General features: G+C 41.3%; 1 protein-coding gene across 1 annotated transcript in view; it reads left to right on the top strand.

The window, feature by feature from the left end:
* casz1 (castor zinc finger 1) overlaps positions 1-17,058 on the top strand; it is a 204,386-nt gene that overhangs the window by 83,949 nt on the left and 103,379 nt on the right. Inside the window, exon 4 of the mRNA XM_084069636.1 lies at positions 13,248-13,303. The gene's annotated coding sequence lies outside the window, so the exon portion shown is untranslated. The remainder of the gene's footprint in view (positions 1-13,247; positions 13,304-17,058) is intronic.

Genomic DNA, 17,058 nt, shown 5'->3' with positions numbered 1-17,058 from the left:
TGCTTAAATTGTTAATTATTAAGGCTACATTAATTCCTTACAACACATGCTAGTAACATTTTGTTCTTACCTCATTTGTAGGTTTGAAGCAGAGAAATGTGGGAAACGATCAATAGAATTCTGCATTTCTTTTCTTTTTTCATACTGCGAAGAGTATACGTATCAATTTCCCCATCACTGGAGATACATACTGTATTGTTATCAGGTGGACTTCCACTTTGTATCAAATGATGGCAATGCGGTAGAGGCAGAGCTAAACATGCCCAGGGGGCCGGAGTGAAACCGGTGTCTCGTTTTCAGGGGCAAACAAACACATACAGGGAACAGACATGGCTGTCACATCTGTCTAAGCTCCCCCTGTCACCCCGGAGGGCATCGGGCAGAGAGGGGTGAACTCAGCGCTGTACTGGTGCCATGGAGATGTACGTGTACTGATGCGGGACAGAGATATTGGACCAGACGCACAGACATGAGCATATGTATACATGTGCACAAACACAAGCGCTTGAGTCTGTCATAGCTTATAGTACATCACAATGTCAAAATACTGTGAAAATACCCTGGGTTAAAGCTGAACATCCACCTCAAGGCCACCAGTTTGACCTTTCTAAGACGAAAAGCGGCAGATTTAGTCCACATGCCTCGACTCCATTTTTAACTTTGCCTAGATTGATCAGCGATTGCGCTGGCGCCGAGCAGCAGGATAACTTTACATCAGCGAGGAGGAGGTTTAGTGGTTTTCAATAGTATTTCAGGATATCCTTGCTGCTGCTGCTGCAGTTTTTGGCAGACTAACAGCTGCCACCAGCATTAGTGTACAAGCAGACACTTCTGAATGTTCCCCTGCCCGGGCCTCATGTGTCACATGGACACCGTCCAGCCTAACTCCAATGCCAGTTCACATTCAACAGGATTGGTGGAAAGCTGTGCGAGACCAGCAATTTAAACGGTGTCTATACTGTATATCCTCATTTGTAACATTGACTTTGTAGTAAGCAAAGTTGACTGTCTTAGTTTGACAAATATAAAAAAAAATAGCAAATTGTTCTGTAAGTTATCTTAATGCAATAATTTGGTGGTAGCAGGTCTCAGCTCTTTAAATGAGATGCATAGTTTAACTTATTTTGGGATGAAACTGTGGCTCGCCCATTAATTTGTTATATTATCTGTCTGATTCTGCTATATAATCTGGTACTATCGTGTTTGCCTTTGAACCCCCTCACCCCCCCAGCGCTCTTCCTCTCCGGACCCTTCCGCCAACCTCTCTAATGATATGAGATTTATTATCATAGATAAAAAGTGATTTACAGATTCTTCTTAGAACATTCTTTGGACCAAGGGAAATGAGATATTTAGTCCTGCATCTCATGATTTGACAACGCTGCATTGAATTCACTCAGATGTAAAATTAATTCTTGCAAATGTTTTCAATGGGACTCTCGTGTTTGGCTTGCTCACTGTTAAAAATCTGAGAAAAATACAAATGATTGGGCTTGGCTCACTAACTGCATTGTGTGGGGGAAAACAGAAAGGCAAACTGGACAGGGTTCAGTGGTTTTAGGTCTTTTGAGGGTTTGTGTGTCAGGATTTATGTATTTAATTACACACTCATTCTGCTAATGCAAAAGGAGGGAGAAAAAAAGGAAAACGGATACAAAAAAAGAAGCCCCAAGCCTATAAGCCTTTAGCTGCCCTTGTACTGAGAGGTGGCCACAGCAGTTGTTCAGCTCCCCTTGAACTGGGCTAATACTTGTCTATTCCGATTAGGATTAGTATGTGTAGAAGGGACTCAGGGACCCAGGACTGGTAATCTAATAAATCAAGATAAAAAACTCTGAGATTGGTTTTACTGAGGTTTCGGATTTACTATTGGCCATCTGAGAGAGACAGGGATTAACGCAGCATTTGGTGGTGAGGCGTCACAACCCTAGTCCTGTGAAAAGGGACAGGGAGGGAGAGGAAAAAAAAGAGAGAGAGGAGGGATTGAGAAGGGGGGGGGGGGGTGGGGGAACAGGCTAACAGACAGCAAGTTAAACTCACACAGACAGGGTCAGGTTAGTCCTTGTACAAAGAGGCTTTGTTCCATGGGCAGATTAAAGGTCTCTTTGACAGTTTTTACACTTTTGGATCATGTTGGACACGTTGGGAGATAATCCTCTCTGTATGAGAAGAAGCATGGGTTTTTAGAGTGATGAGCTGGAACTAGCACTTCTACATATGGGTCCGCTGGAAAGTGTTATGCACTCTGTGTGTGTGTGTGTGTGTGTGTGTGTGTGTGTGTGTGTGTGTGTGTGTGTGTGCGTGTGTGTGTGTGTGCGTGCGTGTGCGTGTGTGTGTGTGTGTGTGTGTACATTATTACCGTATTAATCCTGTGGGGGAAATTCAAATCTTGTTTGTAGCAGGTGTATCAGTTGGAGATAGTTGTATTACGTTTTTTTTGCCACGGTACTGGCAAAGGCCTCTAAAGATGGCAATATTGGTTGATCTGTTGGTCCAATACTTTGGTAAAATGTTTTGAAAACTATGGGAATTTGCTGTGCACCTTCATGCTTTCCAGAGGATGAACCTTACTGATTTTGGTGACCCCAATAACCTTTCCTTTAGCGTCACCCATAGGCCATCATTTCCACTTGCACACAATATACCTAAAAATGTCAGGGGTGGATTCCGTCAAATTTCCTGAGCACATTCATGTTCTCTTGAGAATAGAACCGAACCATTTGAGTGACCCCATGACTTTCCTCTAGTGCCACCCTGAGGCAAAAATGGCAACTTGGTGCACGATCTCATAATCTAATCGGTGGATTGCGGTTTGAATCCTACAGATTTTTGTGAAAACATGGCGCCACCCTTAGGTATTAAGTGCCTTTGGAGCTAGGCGGCCCTCACACCTACGTTGCAATGCCGATCCAACCGATAGGTCCATATATGGCCGTAATAGAGGTTCCCAGGGGGCACATGTGCAAATCGGTGTTGTTCATCATCATCGTAATATAATGTACATTTGACACGATATCTGTTGTATCTGACATCAGTGCACGTTGAAAGTCTAATCGCCATGCATGTTGATCTCAATATATGTGCATTTGACATGACGTCAGTGCATGTTGATCTTCATATACTATGTGCATACATGTTAGATTGCCATGGTTACTCAAGAGCTTAGAGTGAGCGACTTCATACACTCCACTCTAACATAATGGTCAACACGGTTTCCCGCCGCCCGACCAGCCCACCGACCCATTAGGGAATTTTTATATAGGATGGTACTATATTTGATCTAATTTGAAAGATTTTGCTGGTGTTTACAAAATGTGGTAATCCTTCAGTAAAAATATTATATCTATGCCCCCTCCAATTGTGACTCTAACAAGAGACAAATCTTTTTTTCATGTTTTCATTTGAGTGACAATGTCATTAGGTTCAAACACCTTTGTGGTGGGGCGCTAGCTGCTAATTGTTCCACCCATAGCACTCTTTCCTTATAATAAAATGTATGAGGAAAAAGTCATCTTTAGTGAACACTTGTCTTCAGCCAGAAACAATAGAAACTATAAAAAGTGCTCCTCCAGGTCAGGTAGGTTATTTTGGACCAGCAATGTTCCGAATTCGCCAATCAGGATGGCATATGAAAAATCGGACGGATCCATCTTGATCACTTGACTAAAGAGATAATGTATACCGATTTGCGCGATGTTTGGACAAAATTTGTGGGAGTGATATATATATATTTTTTGTGCAAAAATCTGCCTCCTAGTGGCGCAATAATAGGGCAATGTTAAAAGGGTGGCACTTGTTCTTCAACGTAGTTTGAATGTGCATGCAAAGTTTCACCGCAATTGGACGCTGCGTACTTGATTTGCGGCATTTTGTTCCAAACGGACAGATCCGTCTTGATCACATAACTATAGAGATCATGTGTACAGATTTGTGAGAAATTTGGATAAAATCTGAAGGAGTAAGGAGTACATTTTCTTTTTTACTTATGTCGGCCTCCTGGTGGCGCAATAAGGTAGATGTAAAAAATGCAGGGCAAAGGTTTTCCCTTGGCCTCTAGGTAGTGCACATACAAAGTTTTACACAGATTGGTGCAGTTACAGGTAAAAACACAAATCGTCCTCTTATAGCGCCACCATGAGGCTGATTTAAAAAAGAAATTCAAGTGGCATTTCTTCCTCAGCCTAGTGGGAATGTTCATGCAAAATGTCTCGGAAAACACACACTGTGTTCATGATTTGAGGCATTTTGTTAAAAACAGAGCACTCCTGCAAACTTTGGAAGCCAATCTTAGCCAATCAAGATGGAATATGAAAAATCTGAAAGACCTGTTTCATTTAATGACTATAGAGATACTGTGTACCGATTTGCGTGATGTTTGGACACAATCTGTAGGAGTACTTTAAAAAAATGAGTTTTGCAAAAATCGGCCTCCTGGTGGCGCTATAACAGGCCCATGTGAAATATTTGGGACGGACGGACAGGGTACAAAACATACTCTCGGCCATGCCTTTCAGCCTGGCAGAGACAATTAAGGTTTGTCCTGTCACCAGTTTGTTTAACCTGTGGGGCTAAACAAACTGGCTCATGCTATATTATAAATCTATTCTTACATTTATTTTTTTTTGCCTTGACTGGCCAGTTGGCTGAGCCAAAATATTATCTGCTCCTCCTTTAAAAGAAACAGCAAGCATTTATCTGTGCTTTTATGTTTTGCTGCTTGAACAGATGGCATTTCTTCCAGTTTCTTTATCCCTGTTAGCATTACAAAGTTATAGCATCTTGACATTTTAGTGTGTTGATTGTAGAGGCAAACAACACGTGTTCAATGAAGCCAATATAATGTTGATACTTGCCATTTAAAGTCAAACTAAGTTATTATTATTTATTGCCTTGATTTGTAAGTTGTAAAGTTGGCTGGATCTTATTATATGTGTTCTTACAGTATGTGCTCCTATATGTGATTGGAGCAACTGTAATACATACGGTAGTAGAGATGAGGGCGGGTACACGGTTAGCCATGTACACAATAATGATTCACTATCTATTTAGCACTGATTAACTGAAAATTAAAAATAAATAATATTAGGAAGGAGCTCTCAGTGGAGCCCATATCTCTGTCGGGCTGGGAGGTCTGTCCATATTGATGATGTCAGAATTGCCAAAAGGAGTTCTACACAGCTCCAGAATGGCTTCCAAGTAGGCCTACTGACATCATATTGATGATGTAATTCCTTGTTTAGCTGCAGACACACACACACACACACACACACACACACAGACGGGGGCGAAAACATAATCTCCCCCCCGCCTTTGGCCTGTCGGAGATGATAGAAAATAGAAATCATTTAAATGCTGTATTTAATTGTTCCTCATACAATACTGTGATGCTCTAGCAATGATCCACACTTGTTCTGTTTTTCAAAGCAATCCTCAACAGTTCTTAGACTGGATGCACATTAATTACTTGTAGAAGTGCATAATTATCTCCGCTAGGCCAAAGACAAGGGAGGAGAATATATGTTTTGCCCCTTTCTGTCTGTGTGTCCGGAGCTAATCTCGCAAACCAGTGCACCACTAGCGGTAGACCCACAAGTGAATTTGATAGACTCTCAGGCTTTAGGGATATGAACTCAAGGACTCGGTCCAGAGCCACAGTTTTGATGGATAGAAAGCAGCAACAAAATCTATATTAACTTCACTGGCAGGGGATAGGTAGCTTTGTATATTCTATATAAATCCCAGTTAAATTCCACATTCATTTTGAAGGGCTTGGATTTAAAATAAATGAAAAGCTTAGCACTGAAACTGTAAGTGATAAAGAGACAACTCGGAAACCACAAGGAAGTGGAAAACATTTCCAGAAAGACAGATGACAGATGACTAACTATTTGAATGCTGTTCGCCTTGTAGACTGCTTGCTGCATTCAACTATGTCAGTTGTGCAACATACAACTCATTGATGCAGTTGGCGTGTACAAGGCTTGTGCGCCACAATGTTATATCTATCATATGACTTCATGCTACGGTTAACCTTGGATAACAATATTCCCAAATGTGCATGTTTACAAAGAAATGCCCAAATGCTCATCCCTAATACACACGGTTCACACTATTTTATTAATTACATTGGATAAATTGATTATGAATTTAATGTAATCTAGATACATATATGAAGTTTATGGTATGTACTATATACTATAATTGTCTTCCCATGCCTAGTAGTTACATATCCAGTCTTGATTTAGATTTGTAATGTAATCTATCTGTGAAAGTGGAAGCAATTTCGGTGTGGCTCCATTCCTGCCAAGAGTTTTTCTGTGAAACACGACTAAAATAGCATCTCTACCTGAAAGCTGAGCCCTTTCTGTTTACCTCCCTGATGTTGGTGTTTCACAAACACTTTTGCAGATCAAATGTGCAACTTTCTTTCGTCTGATTGCCTGCCTTGTTAAGCAATATCTAACATAGGGACGAATTATTCTACATCCAACATATAAACGTTGAGTAATCATAGTAACACATCCCAGCTTCTACAAAAGAGGATTTTCCTCTCTTTCTCTGGGAACTGTTCGCAATATCACTGGCCAATTAGCAAGGAAACGAGAGAGAAATGGAGAAGCCAATTACTTCTGCGAGTTAGCTAAAGGCCATTTTAAACTGTGTGCCCATGACATAATAATGTTTATGGTAAATATTATAGTCGGAGATGGAGAGTGCATGGCGTGAGAGGCAGGGAGAAAAAAGGCATCAATCTCAGATCGAGAATAATTTATTAAGATCTGAGATGCGGCAATTACGTGGAAAGGACCAAAAAGAAAAAAAAAAAGAAAGAAGCCAACTCTCCAGGAACCGCATACATGATTGCAATCTTGATTAAATCCCCCTGGATCTAATGAGTTGATTTTCTGCTGTTAATATTGCATTGGCTGATGATGGATTCGTTAAGATAATGGAACGAAGCTAAAATATAAATGACTCCCTGTCAAGGAGCAGATTTTCGTCATTTTCCATCTGACACCTCCGCCGTGGGGATTTGGTGAGGCCTTTTTGTGTTTAGAACCATCAGGATCTGGAATACTAATTGCTCATGTGCGGACGCTTCTAATGCCTCTGCTCTGCTCCGCTCAACCCCATCTCCCCACCGCCCCCCCCACCCCCCCTACTCTTTGTAAATATCTCCTCCACATCTCCAGAAGACAGAGACAAAGAAGGAGAAGCAGCTTTCTTTACCGTTGCCAAATTCAGTTTATTTGTGTTCACTCCAATGAGACACACAAAACCATATGCCAGCATGTTTCACACAGTCTTCTTCAGAGTGAATAAGCTTTCCAGTGGTGGAAGAAGTTCTCAGATTTAAATGTAGCAATGTGTCAAAGTAAATGTAGCCGCAATGTAGAGATACATTGTAACTTACAAGTAAAAAGCCTACTTTCAAAATTGTACTTTTGAGTAAAAGTACCAACGTATTGCATCAACATATACAGTATTTGCAGTACTCATTATGCAGAATGTCTGATTTCTTTCAAAATGTGTCTAAATGTTTCAAAAATAGCAGATTTACAAGCCCACAATGCATGATATGATGCGTTGTGAACGTGTAGATCAGATGTTTTCAGGCTGACCCTGTTAATGTATGTTGTGTAATAATAATAAAAGCAACTAGTAACTAAAGTTTTCCCAAAACATTGTGGATTAAAAAGGTACTATATTTGCCTCTGAGATGTAGTTGAGTAGAAGTATAAAGTACAGAAAAATGGAAATACTCAAGTTAAGTAAAAAATATCTAATAATTGTACTGTATGAGTAACTTAGTTACTTTCCACCACCGAATAAGACTTAAAAGAAGACTTCACATGATGCCAAGACGTCTAAGCCTGATCTTTACATTACAATCTCATTTCAGTGCTCCCACTTTTCTCTCTGAGAGTTGGTCCGTTGTTGTATCACTGCCAAATTCGTATTTTTCTTTTTAGATTTGTCACAATGGTATCTCCCTTTGTGTTTGTTGTAGCGTGGAGGCAAACATGATGTATCATACTGTCTCTTGATGTACTGTAACTCACAACTATTGACCAAAGAGGCCCACTCTGGAAAAAGCCATATAATGTGAAAAGGCAAAAAGAAAAGAAAACGACAACAACCATGTAAGCAATAGACTCCTCATATTGACCTGTGCTTTTGAGATGAATTAATAATGTGGTCTCCCTTTGGTGCTGTGCAGACCAGCTGAGCCGGCCTCTCTCCATTTTAAATGGCTCTGTCACTTAGGTCAACCGGAGTAGTGATATGTTCAATGCATAGAATATTGATCCTGCATCACATGTGAGTCACAACAGAACATGTATAATTTTGCTCTCAAATGTGAAGGGAACCTAATGCAAAAGCCATTAACAGTCATCAAGGAATACGCTAACACTGTATGTGGATGTTATACAGAGCATTTGTGTTAGCTGAATCAAACCAAACCAAAGAAAGTAGTACATTTAAGCTCAAATGCTATTTTGTAAAATCCTGAATGTTAATTTAACTCTTAGAGTGTAAAAGTGGACTCATTTTTACACTCTGAGTTAAATGAATACTGTTGCTGTGTAGACAAAGTAATGGGTCTGATAATAGAATGAAGCCATACTCTGCTATATTTGACAACACAAATCTGTTTAAATAAAATGCACGAGACGTGAGCCAAATTACACTCTTTAGGACAAATCTTTAAAAGCATGCACGTCCTACAGATGAATCCAATTTCACTACATGTAGTTAGACTTAACCTACCTACCGAAATCCCAAACTTTTCTCTCTCATCATCGTAATCACCATTGTTGTCAAGTTTCATGCCTGGCCTGACCCTTCCTTTGTTGCGATTATTATATTGTTCTCTTTCCCGTGGCAATATTGCTGGGGAAACCGCCTGATTGGCCGATCCCCCCGGGGCCCTTTCTTCTGCTTGTCACTTTTTTTGTCCTTTAACATGGTTTTGCTAAAAAGTCTTTTTTAATCAATCAAGGAGCAGGCAGAAAATAGGCTTTGTCACGGCTAGGCCCGGGGGTCGTGTGATGCCTGCTTTTGCCCGGTGACAGGTCTTCAAAAGGGATAAAAAGGAATATTTTGGGGGGAAAACGGGGGTTTCCATGGTACCGGCACTTGTTGCACATGGCTCACCATTCTTAGGTCCTGCGTGAGGCTGAGGTTTCAAAGGGCTGGACAACAAAAATTAGGCAAAGAGCGGACAGCGGGACTGTGGAGGTAGCTGCCCTTGAGCCCCAACTCTGTCCTCTCCTGGGGGCGAGAAAGAATAGGAGGCAGGACTGCCGGCACAAAAGAGGGGCCTACGAGGTGCTGTCAAATATGCATGAGTTTTGTCATTAAGTAAATGTTCAAGGTCTCAGTGGTTGCACATGCATTCAAAAAAAGTCATTCAGATTGAAAACGCATGGGGCAGAGGGAAGCCAGAAGGGATCCTGCTCTCTGAGAAGTTTATTCTGGTAGTATGGCTTCCACTTCATGTAATTAGAGGTTGTTTGTGTTTGGATTGGGGTCATGTAAACTTGTAGGTTTCGAGGCTTATGTGTGGGAAATGGAACCAGGAAACTTAGACAATACATGGGCAATCACTGCAGCGTAGAGGGCTATTATTTTAAACCGTTCTGCTCAATGGAGTGCCTATTTGTGTGTTCCTGTTATTTTAAATTTGTACATTTGAAAACCGCTTTGGCACACATTAAGGTGCGATATATCAGCTTGACTTGTTCACTGACTTTAAGTTTGAAAGAAGTTGTATGGGCCTTAGTCTTTACATTAGATGTGTTCATCCCATTAACAATGACGCACACTGTGGCTATGCAGGCACCAGTGTATTTCGCACATGAATGGTTTTGAGCTATTTTTGTTCCAAGTAATCTCATAGCAAAAATGTTGTTGTTGATGGTGATTACCTTTTTGCTCCGCCTCGAATTCCTCGCACAATTATGCATTCTTCTGTCTTTGTGAAATGGCTTCATGAGGTCAAGGTTTTTGCGTGTCAGGACTCCTTTAAGCAATTTGCAATAATTTCCATAGCATCACCGCCACCTTCAATAACAAACAAGGTTATGCACATTTATTGCACTTTAAACTCACGCAATCAAAGCGGAATCCATTTTGGCACTGAAAGATTTGAGCCTGTTCACATTTAAAGAAAATAAACAAAGGTTTTAGCTGCACATATTGATCAATATGCTCCCTTCTGGCTTAAATGGCTTAAACGTAATGGAAGGATTATACATCTTCCTCAAGTTGTAATGGCAACGTTTTCATTTTGATCATTATTTTAGATAAAAAGGAAGGGAATAGCTGCATGTGTTATATTTTTCTATTTATTTATTTTTCTTTGCGGTTTTTCGGCAATGAGCCGTTCTGTCTGTTTAAAAGGTTAAGGCAGTCGGGATATGTTCCTTGATGGGATTTTATCATGCTAGGCATGCTCTGTTTCCTGATGAATATATTAAAATTATTACTGTGCAAACAGAGTTTCTAATTACTGACCTGCTTGCCATTGTACTGTGCGTTCTGTATGCCCCCCCCCCCCCCCCCCCCCGCCGTTCTCCATGCCTTGTTTATTTATCTGCACCAGTGAATACAGAATAGTCTGTGCAATGTCATTTCCATCCGCATGAAAATGATTTTGAAAATGCCAATCTTGCCTATTATGCAGTGTAATTACTTGTCTGCTTTTTGATTTTATCATAATCTTAAGCCAGTGTGGAGATTCTTGGAAAGGTTCAACATCTTAGTTGAGGTTGACAGCTCATGATTTGCGGCAAAGATCTTTTTCACCCTTTTTTAAGATAGCTGCTGCAATTACCAAGTCTCTGATTGGTGCAATTTATTGTGGCCTCTACCTGTTGGGTACAGCAGCACTTTTTACATTCAGGACTTTTTATGACATAAAGAACACATTTTATTCATCATCTTTATAGTAGATATGAGTGGATGCACATAACTTTTTTAATTTTTCCAGTTAAATCTAAGTCTTCCTAACAAAGAAAACGTTCAGAAACTACAAAAAAGTTCTTTAGATAGATAGGCAGATCATTTATTTTCAAGCGGGAACTCACTTGAAAAGTGCGTGCCATCATTTTGTGATGGCACGCAAAATATGGGCCAATGGAACCACCTCGATGCATTCCTTCATCAAGGATGAGCTTTTGCACCTTGCCTTTTGTGTTGCTCTGCAGGTTTCTCAACTTTTGCAGCCAAAAAACGTTATGTTTCAAGTTCATTTTATTCATGACTGCTCCGCTTGACATGTCACGCAAACTATCCTTTTCAAATACAAATAATAGCCCTATACACATTATGTGCTGCAGCAAGGCGTCACCCATTTACAGAGACATACTGGCCGTGATACATCATGGAAAAGGGCAACCCTGTTGTTTACTTGTCTGCCTGCAATGTTGCACAGGGGGGTTGATCAAGGGAGTTGATAGGAGCTGCAATTTAAAAAGAGGACACTGCAGCTCTGAACAAAAACAATTAAAGGAAAATGAAAGACGGCCCCCAAGGGTTAAAAATAGAAAATTATCAACATGCATGCTGGAATCCACTCCCCTCCTGCACCAGCACCACCTCAGACACCCCCTCCGCCAAACTTACTGGGCCTGCATTGTTATGTATGATCTGATCTGCCAGTTCTTCCTCTAAGCTCCTTGTCACATTTTGACTTAATGAAGTGCAACTTAGAAGGGAATTGGGTTCATCATGCTAGTCGCACGATGCTCCCTTGTTGTAGCAAACAGGAGCGGCATGGGACCGAAGCGCTACAGCGTGAGTCGTTATCATTCCGGTCAGTCTGTTTAACACAAAATTAAACAAAGAACTAATTAGTGCCTCATGAATTAATAACTGCACTGTTGCCAAGAAGAAGTTAGGTTGCTGAGGGGAGATATAAAATAAGTAGGAAGATCAGGTTAGAATTATTATTACTTTTTCGGTGGATGCTTGGGCTTTCAAGGTTAGGAAACTTTCTGGGCGGATTCGAAGTGACTGTTCTGCAAAAGTTTTACCTTGATAGTTCATGGGTGCTGAGTACTGTATATGAATGAAATTAAGAAGACACGCTTTTTTATATATTTATGTTAAAGTAATGTTATATTTGTTGTGTAACTAAACTTGTTTTAACAGCTTTATTTTGCAAGCCATATTGCACACATACTGTTTTAGTCAAATATATAAAGCAAACTCTGCTAGGTTCTCTCCCCTTCTAGAGACTTTGACCCCTTTATCTATACTGTATTCTTTGTGCCAACAGTGTCGGCAAAAACTATTTCACACGTGCATCATATCATTAATACCATGGAGGTGTTGAAGGCAGCTTCATTTTACAGTCTGAGAGAATGCGACGAGTCAGCGTCAGCTAACTGAAACTCAAGGTCAAATCTGCCAATAAACCCCCCTCCCCCCACCCACCACCACCACAATCTGATTTTAGGATTACCGATTCTAAGTAAATTATCATTGGCAAGCTGTGCTGAAATATTCACAAAAGTGGTTAACTGCACACCACACCTGCTCCCCATGCTTGAATGAGAGAGGGGGCTTCACCAACTGGTGCTCCCCTCCCCTCCAGCCCCTCCCTGCGCCCCCACAATCCTTCACTCCAACCCCCACCCATTTCCCCCAACACCTCACTTTTTTACATTAGAGAAGCAGGTAGTGAACAAAAGTGTACGTATGTGTGTGTGTGGGTATATATACGGTATACACAGTATATATATATGTATATATATATATAGATAGTATATCTCCTGCCGGGCTTACTTCATCTGTCTAAAGTTGGCGTGTGTATTGCCGAGGACCAGAGGGAGTGATGCGCCAAGTGAGAAGTCGGTTGGATCAACGGATATCCCGAAAATAGCGCAAATCCCCATTTATGGAGTTCATGGAGTATGTAGCACAGAACTACATCCTTTTATATTAAAGTTGGCTAATGGGAGGACCGGCCGGTGGGCCAGCAGACTACGTCATCGCGCTCATGTCACTATGACTCAGCCATAACCATATAAGGAGTTCCCAATGCAGCACCACCCAAATATGGAGCGTGTTGTCTAACCTGATTGCATTGCCAACTTGTTTCGTTTCCGACTTGCATCCATCCCGCGTTGGCCGGTGCCCAACGGGCAGGTCTAGCGATATAAAATTATTGATCTGGCACAAGCCTAGCCAATTGTTCCTGAGGTTTCAATGTTTCTTTTTTGGTTCTCTCTCTCCAGATGAAGTGAAGCACCTGCATGGAGGGACTCTGATGCTAGCTAGAAGAGAAAACAAGGTAGGACAAATCTCCAAACATGACTGATTACTGTCCCCACTGTCTCCCCTGTTCATATCTACAACAATATCAGGCATCTTCATTAATCCCCATGGATCAATGTGTCTGGGGGTTGTAAAAATTGACAAATGACTTATTAGAATCCCACCGTTTTATTTTCCAACTGATTAACTCACAGCGATGTCGTACACTGTACAGACACACTGACGTATCTGTTTTCCACAGAGGGCCTCTCTCTCTCTCTCTCTCTCTCTCTCTCTCTCTCCCCTTCCCTCCCTCCCCTTTTGCATTTTAAACTCCTACACAGTTTAAAATGCAATCCTGTGAAGTTGCACCGACTGGAAACAAGTATTGTTGGTCCATAAACTGTAACTTATAACAACTGGAATTATATTAATACATGTCCTGATTTGAACTGCTGTTGACCGGTGCTTTGGACTTCAAATAACAAATTAGCTGGCTTGAAAATAATGGGTTTAATTACCATCTTATACATAAGCTGTATGCTGGCATTGATAAGTCAATATATTTTAGCCAAAAGCACTATAGTTTTTCATGCACGTAGCAATTACATATTGCCATGTTGTAGTTATATTGGCAACACTGTGTCATGTTAATTACAACTGCAAGCATTATTATGCCTGCTTTATGTCTGGAGGTTGTCATGGCAATGTTAAACTGAATGTAGGGCCCCATAGTCATCTTGACAAAATAATAAAAAGAAAATTCTCCACTATCCAGCATTTATTACTTGCACAGATATTAAACATAGAAATCTAAGTACAGTTGACATGCACCAAATTAACAAGAGTATAAAATCTTTTTTTGTAGCTGATAAAAAATAAATAAAAATAATAACAAATCTGTCTCTGTTGAATTTGACACTGGAGAGGATGCTAATGACTTGTGACTTGAAGAAACTGGGTTGTTGTTTTTTTTCTCTCTCTGAGATGAAACCTTCTGTGCTAATGATGTTAGCTGGTAGCAGCACAATGCTGACGTGGGAGTCTGTCATAAGGATGCATACAGCAGCCCTTGCCCCTGGCTTCCCAGTCAAGAGGGATCTGTACATTCAGAAGTGACACCGTGGGCTGTCTCATGTCAAAGTAGAGAGACCCTCGCTATCACTGGAGTGGGGTTTTGTGGTGGTGCTGGTGGTGGGGGGGGGGGGCAGTGTGTGTGTGTGTCTGTGTCGTGGAGCGGGTGAAGGGAGGGGGCACATCACACTCTTCTTTGTTTCTGGCGGTGTCACTTGCACACTCACCAGAAAGAGAACACACTCCTTGCACACACACATCAATCAGAGCCCTAACTATGTCTCTAATTATTTACCTCCTCACAACACTAATGATAGCATGTATAACATATAGATTCAAGGAAAGATCCCATACCTGCATTACTACACATGTGAATGAGAGCTACATAGTGGTTCATAGCAGCCTCATATAGCTTCTTGAGTCATTACTGCTGCTCACTGCAAGCCCAGTTCGGATGCGTGCGTGCACATGTTTGTATACTGTACACACACACACACACACACACACACACACACACACACACACACACACACACACACACACACACACACACACACACACACACACACACACACACACACACACACACACACACACACACACCATTACAATGCTTTAGCAGCATAGTTTGAGCCAACTATAGCAAGATTATGCAACCTTGTCTAACTCTCCACTCTCCCCTTGCCTCAACGTGGATAGCATGGAGTATAGTTATTTTAATTGGGATTTGATATATTTCAATTTAACTGATCATAGAGTCCAACCGGTGTTAAAATGGGGCCCAGCCTGCAGTCCCCCCCCCCCCAACTCCTCCCACGTCCAAGTGAACACGCCCAGACTGGAGTCCCTGTCTCTTTTAGACAGTGGGAAGAAAATTAAACTGCCAAATTTGTTTTCATTGGTTCCGGGGACTTCCTCAGGGACGTCTAGGCTTTTAATTGTGCTCACTGAGGAGAAATTTGTAGGGCTGCTTACCAACAACTGAACGGCTGTCTCTTTTTTCACTTGTCTTTGGCTCTTGGTGAAAGATGATGCTTTTACATGGTTGGGATACGATTGTTAAGTGAAGCTTTGAAGAGGCTCTGCTTTGTGTTGTGTGGTCACAGGGCTCTTTCGAGCTTCTTTCTTAGTTGTAGCTCTCTCTCATTTAAAATGTAATATCCGGCAACGTGTACGAGTTGATTGCAGAAATGCACGATCAAGCCAGTGGCCCTGAGAAACCCCAGACACAATTTAACGTTCCTGCTGGTTGTTTCTGAGGGTCATTGTATATTGCAGTAATGATTCTATAATAAACCTAAGTTCACACAAATTAATGTAAATAAAAAAACACAGTTGTGCTGCAGGAAAGTTAATTTGTCTGGCTAAGAGAGAACTCATTTGAGTATCACACTATCACTCAACATAGCAGAGCAGAACATAAAAGGGGCAGGCGCCTCCTCATTTTCCCCTGCTTTTCTCCCGCTTACATTTTTTTGGCCTTTAAATTTTTTTTCCAGTGTGTCAAAACAAGCAAAAGGCTACATGGAAACGGCAGCCCTGTGTAAATATTTATGATGTAACATCTCCATGTGAATAGACTTTCCTCCGAATCCATCCATCATTACGGGCACATCGTGAAAGCCCACCTCCCCGCGGCGGCTTGGGGTCCTTAAGGAAGCTCAGACAGGAGCGGCGTGTCCCCCTCTCATTCAAAGTATTTGTTTTTCTTTTGACTGGGGGCAGCCCAGCTGTGAGGGCATTTCATGTGTCAGCCCCTAGGCTTTCATTCAGGGCCGACTTCAAAGCCCATTTTGGCCCATTGTCTCTGTGACGTGGCCGCCGCCCCCCCCCCAAAAATGCCCAAACAGAAAAATGTGATGTAGGTCAAATTACAGCAGTTGTGGCTGTGGATTTTTTTTTTATTCTTATGGTCAAAACATAGATCCCTGGCTACCTAAATGCTAACTTTTGCTTTTATTTGTCCCATCTTTTTATGTGAAAACATTAACGGTGTATAATGTGTACATGGAGGAGAAACTACATTTTAATGTCTAATCACGTCTTTGCAACATTTTTTCCATGTAGACTTTTCACCCAGGGTTTCATCAAAATGTTAAATACCTTAGTTGCAACAGATCTATTAAAGGTGGAAATTACATTAGGGTGGAGACCATACTGTGGTGGGGTATTTTGAGGTAATTTTGCTCCAGTAGGTGTGAATGAGACTTAAGGACAGATTTTGGAGTGCTGGTGCTGTCGGGGCCTGTGAGGAATCCTCTGACTTGTGCAATGGTTAGAAATGTGGAACATTCTTTTGATTTGGTACAAACAAAGAGAGGAAGATAGATTCACCGTCGGTTTCCTGGCTGTGATTGAGCACACAAAGGTGTACTAGACTTATGAGGCATAAGTTGTGTGTTTGTGGAAGTAGGTAAGTCCACTGCCTTACCTAAGTGGATTACAAGGTTTTAGTCTTTTCTCCTTGCACAACTTATCTGCCAGAAAATAGGCGTTGCAGACATTAGCGAAATATTGCCACCCAGACTCTCATAACATTATCATTAGCCATGGAGGATTGCTGAAATGTGATTAATACATCACCATTTTGACAGACTGCGCCCTGGTCTGAAAAGGTAATATGGATTATTACAATGGTTGTAGAGCTCAATACCGCCATGCAAGTTCATCCATTTATCTGCAATGATGAGACTCCTTTGTGTCGTATAGCATTGTAAC

This window comes from Gymnoscopelus microlampas (genome assembly GCF_963454915.1).
Source record: "Gymnoscopelus microlampas genome assembly, chromosome: 10".
Classification (NCBI taxonomy): domain Eukaryota; kingdom Metazoa; phylum Chordata; class Actinopteri; order Myctophiformes; family Myctophidae; genus Gymnoscopelus; species Gymnoscopelus microlampas.
This window is presented reverse-complemented; position numbering and strand designations above follow the sequence as displayed.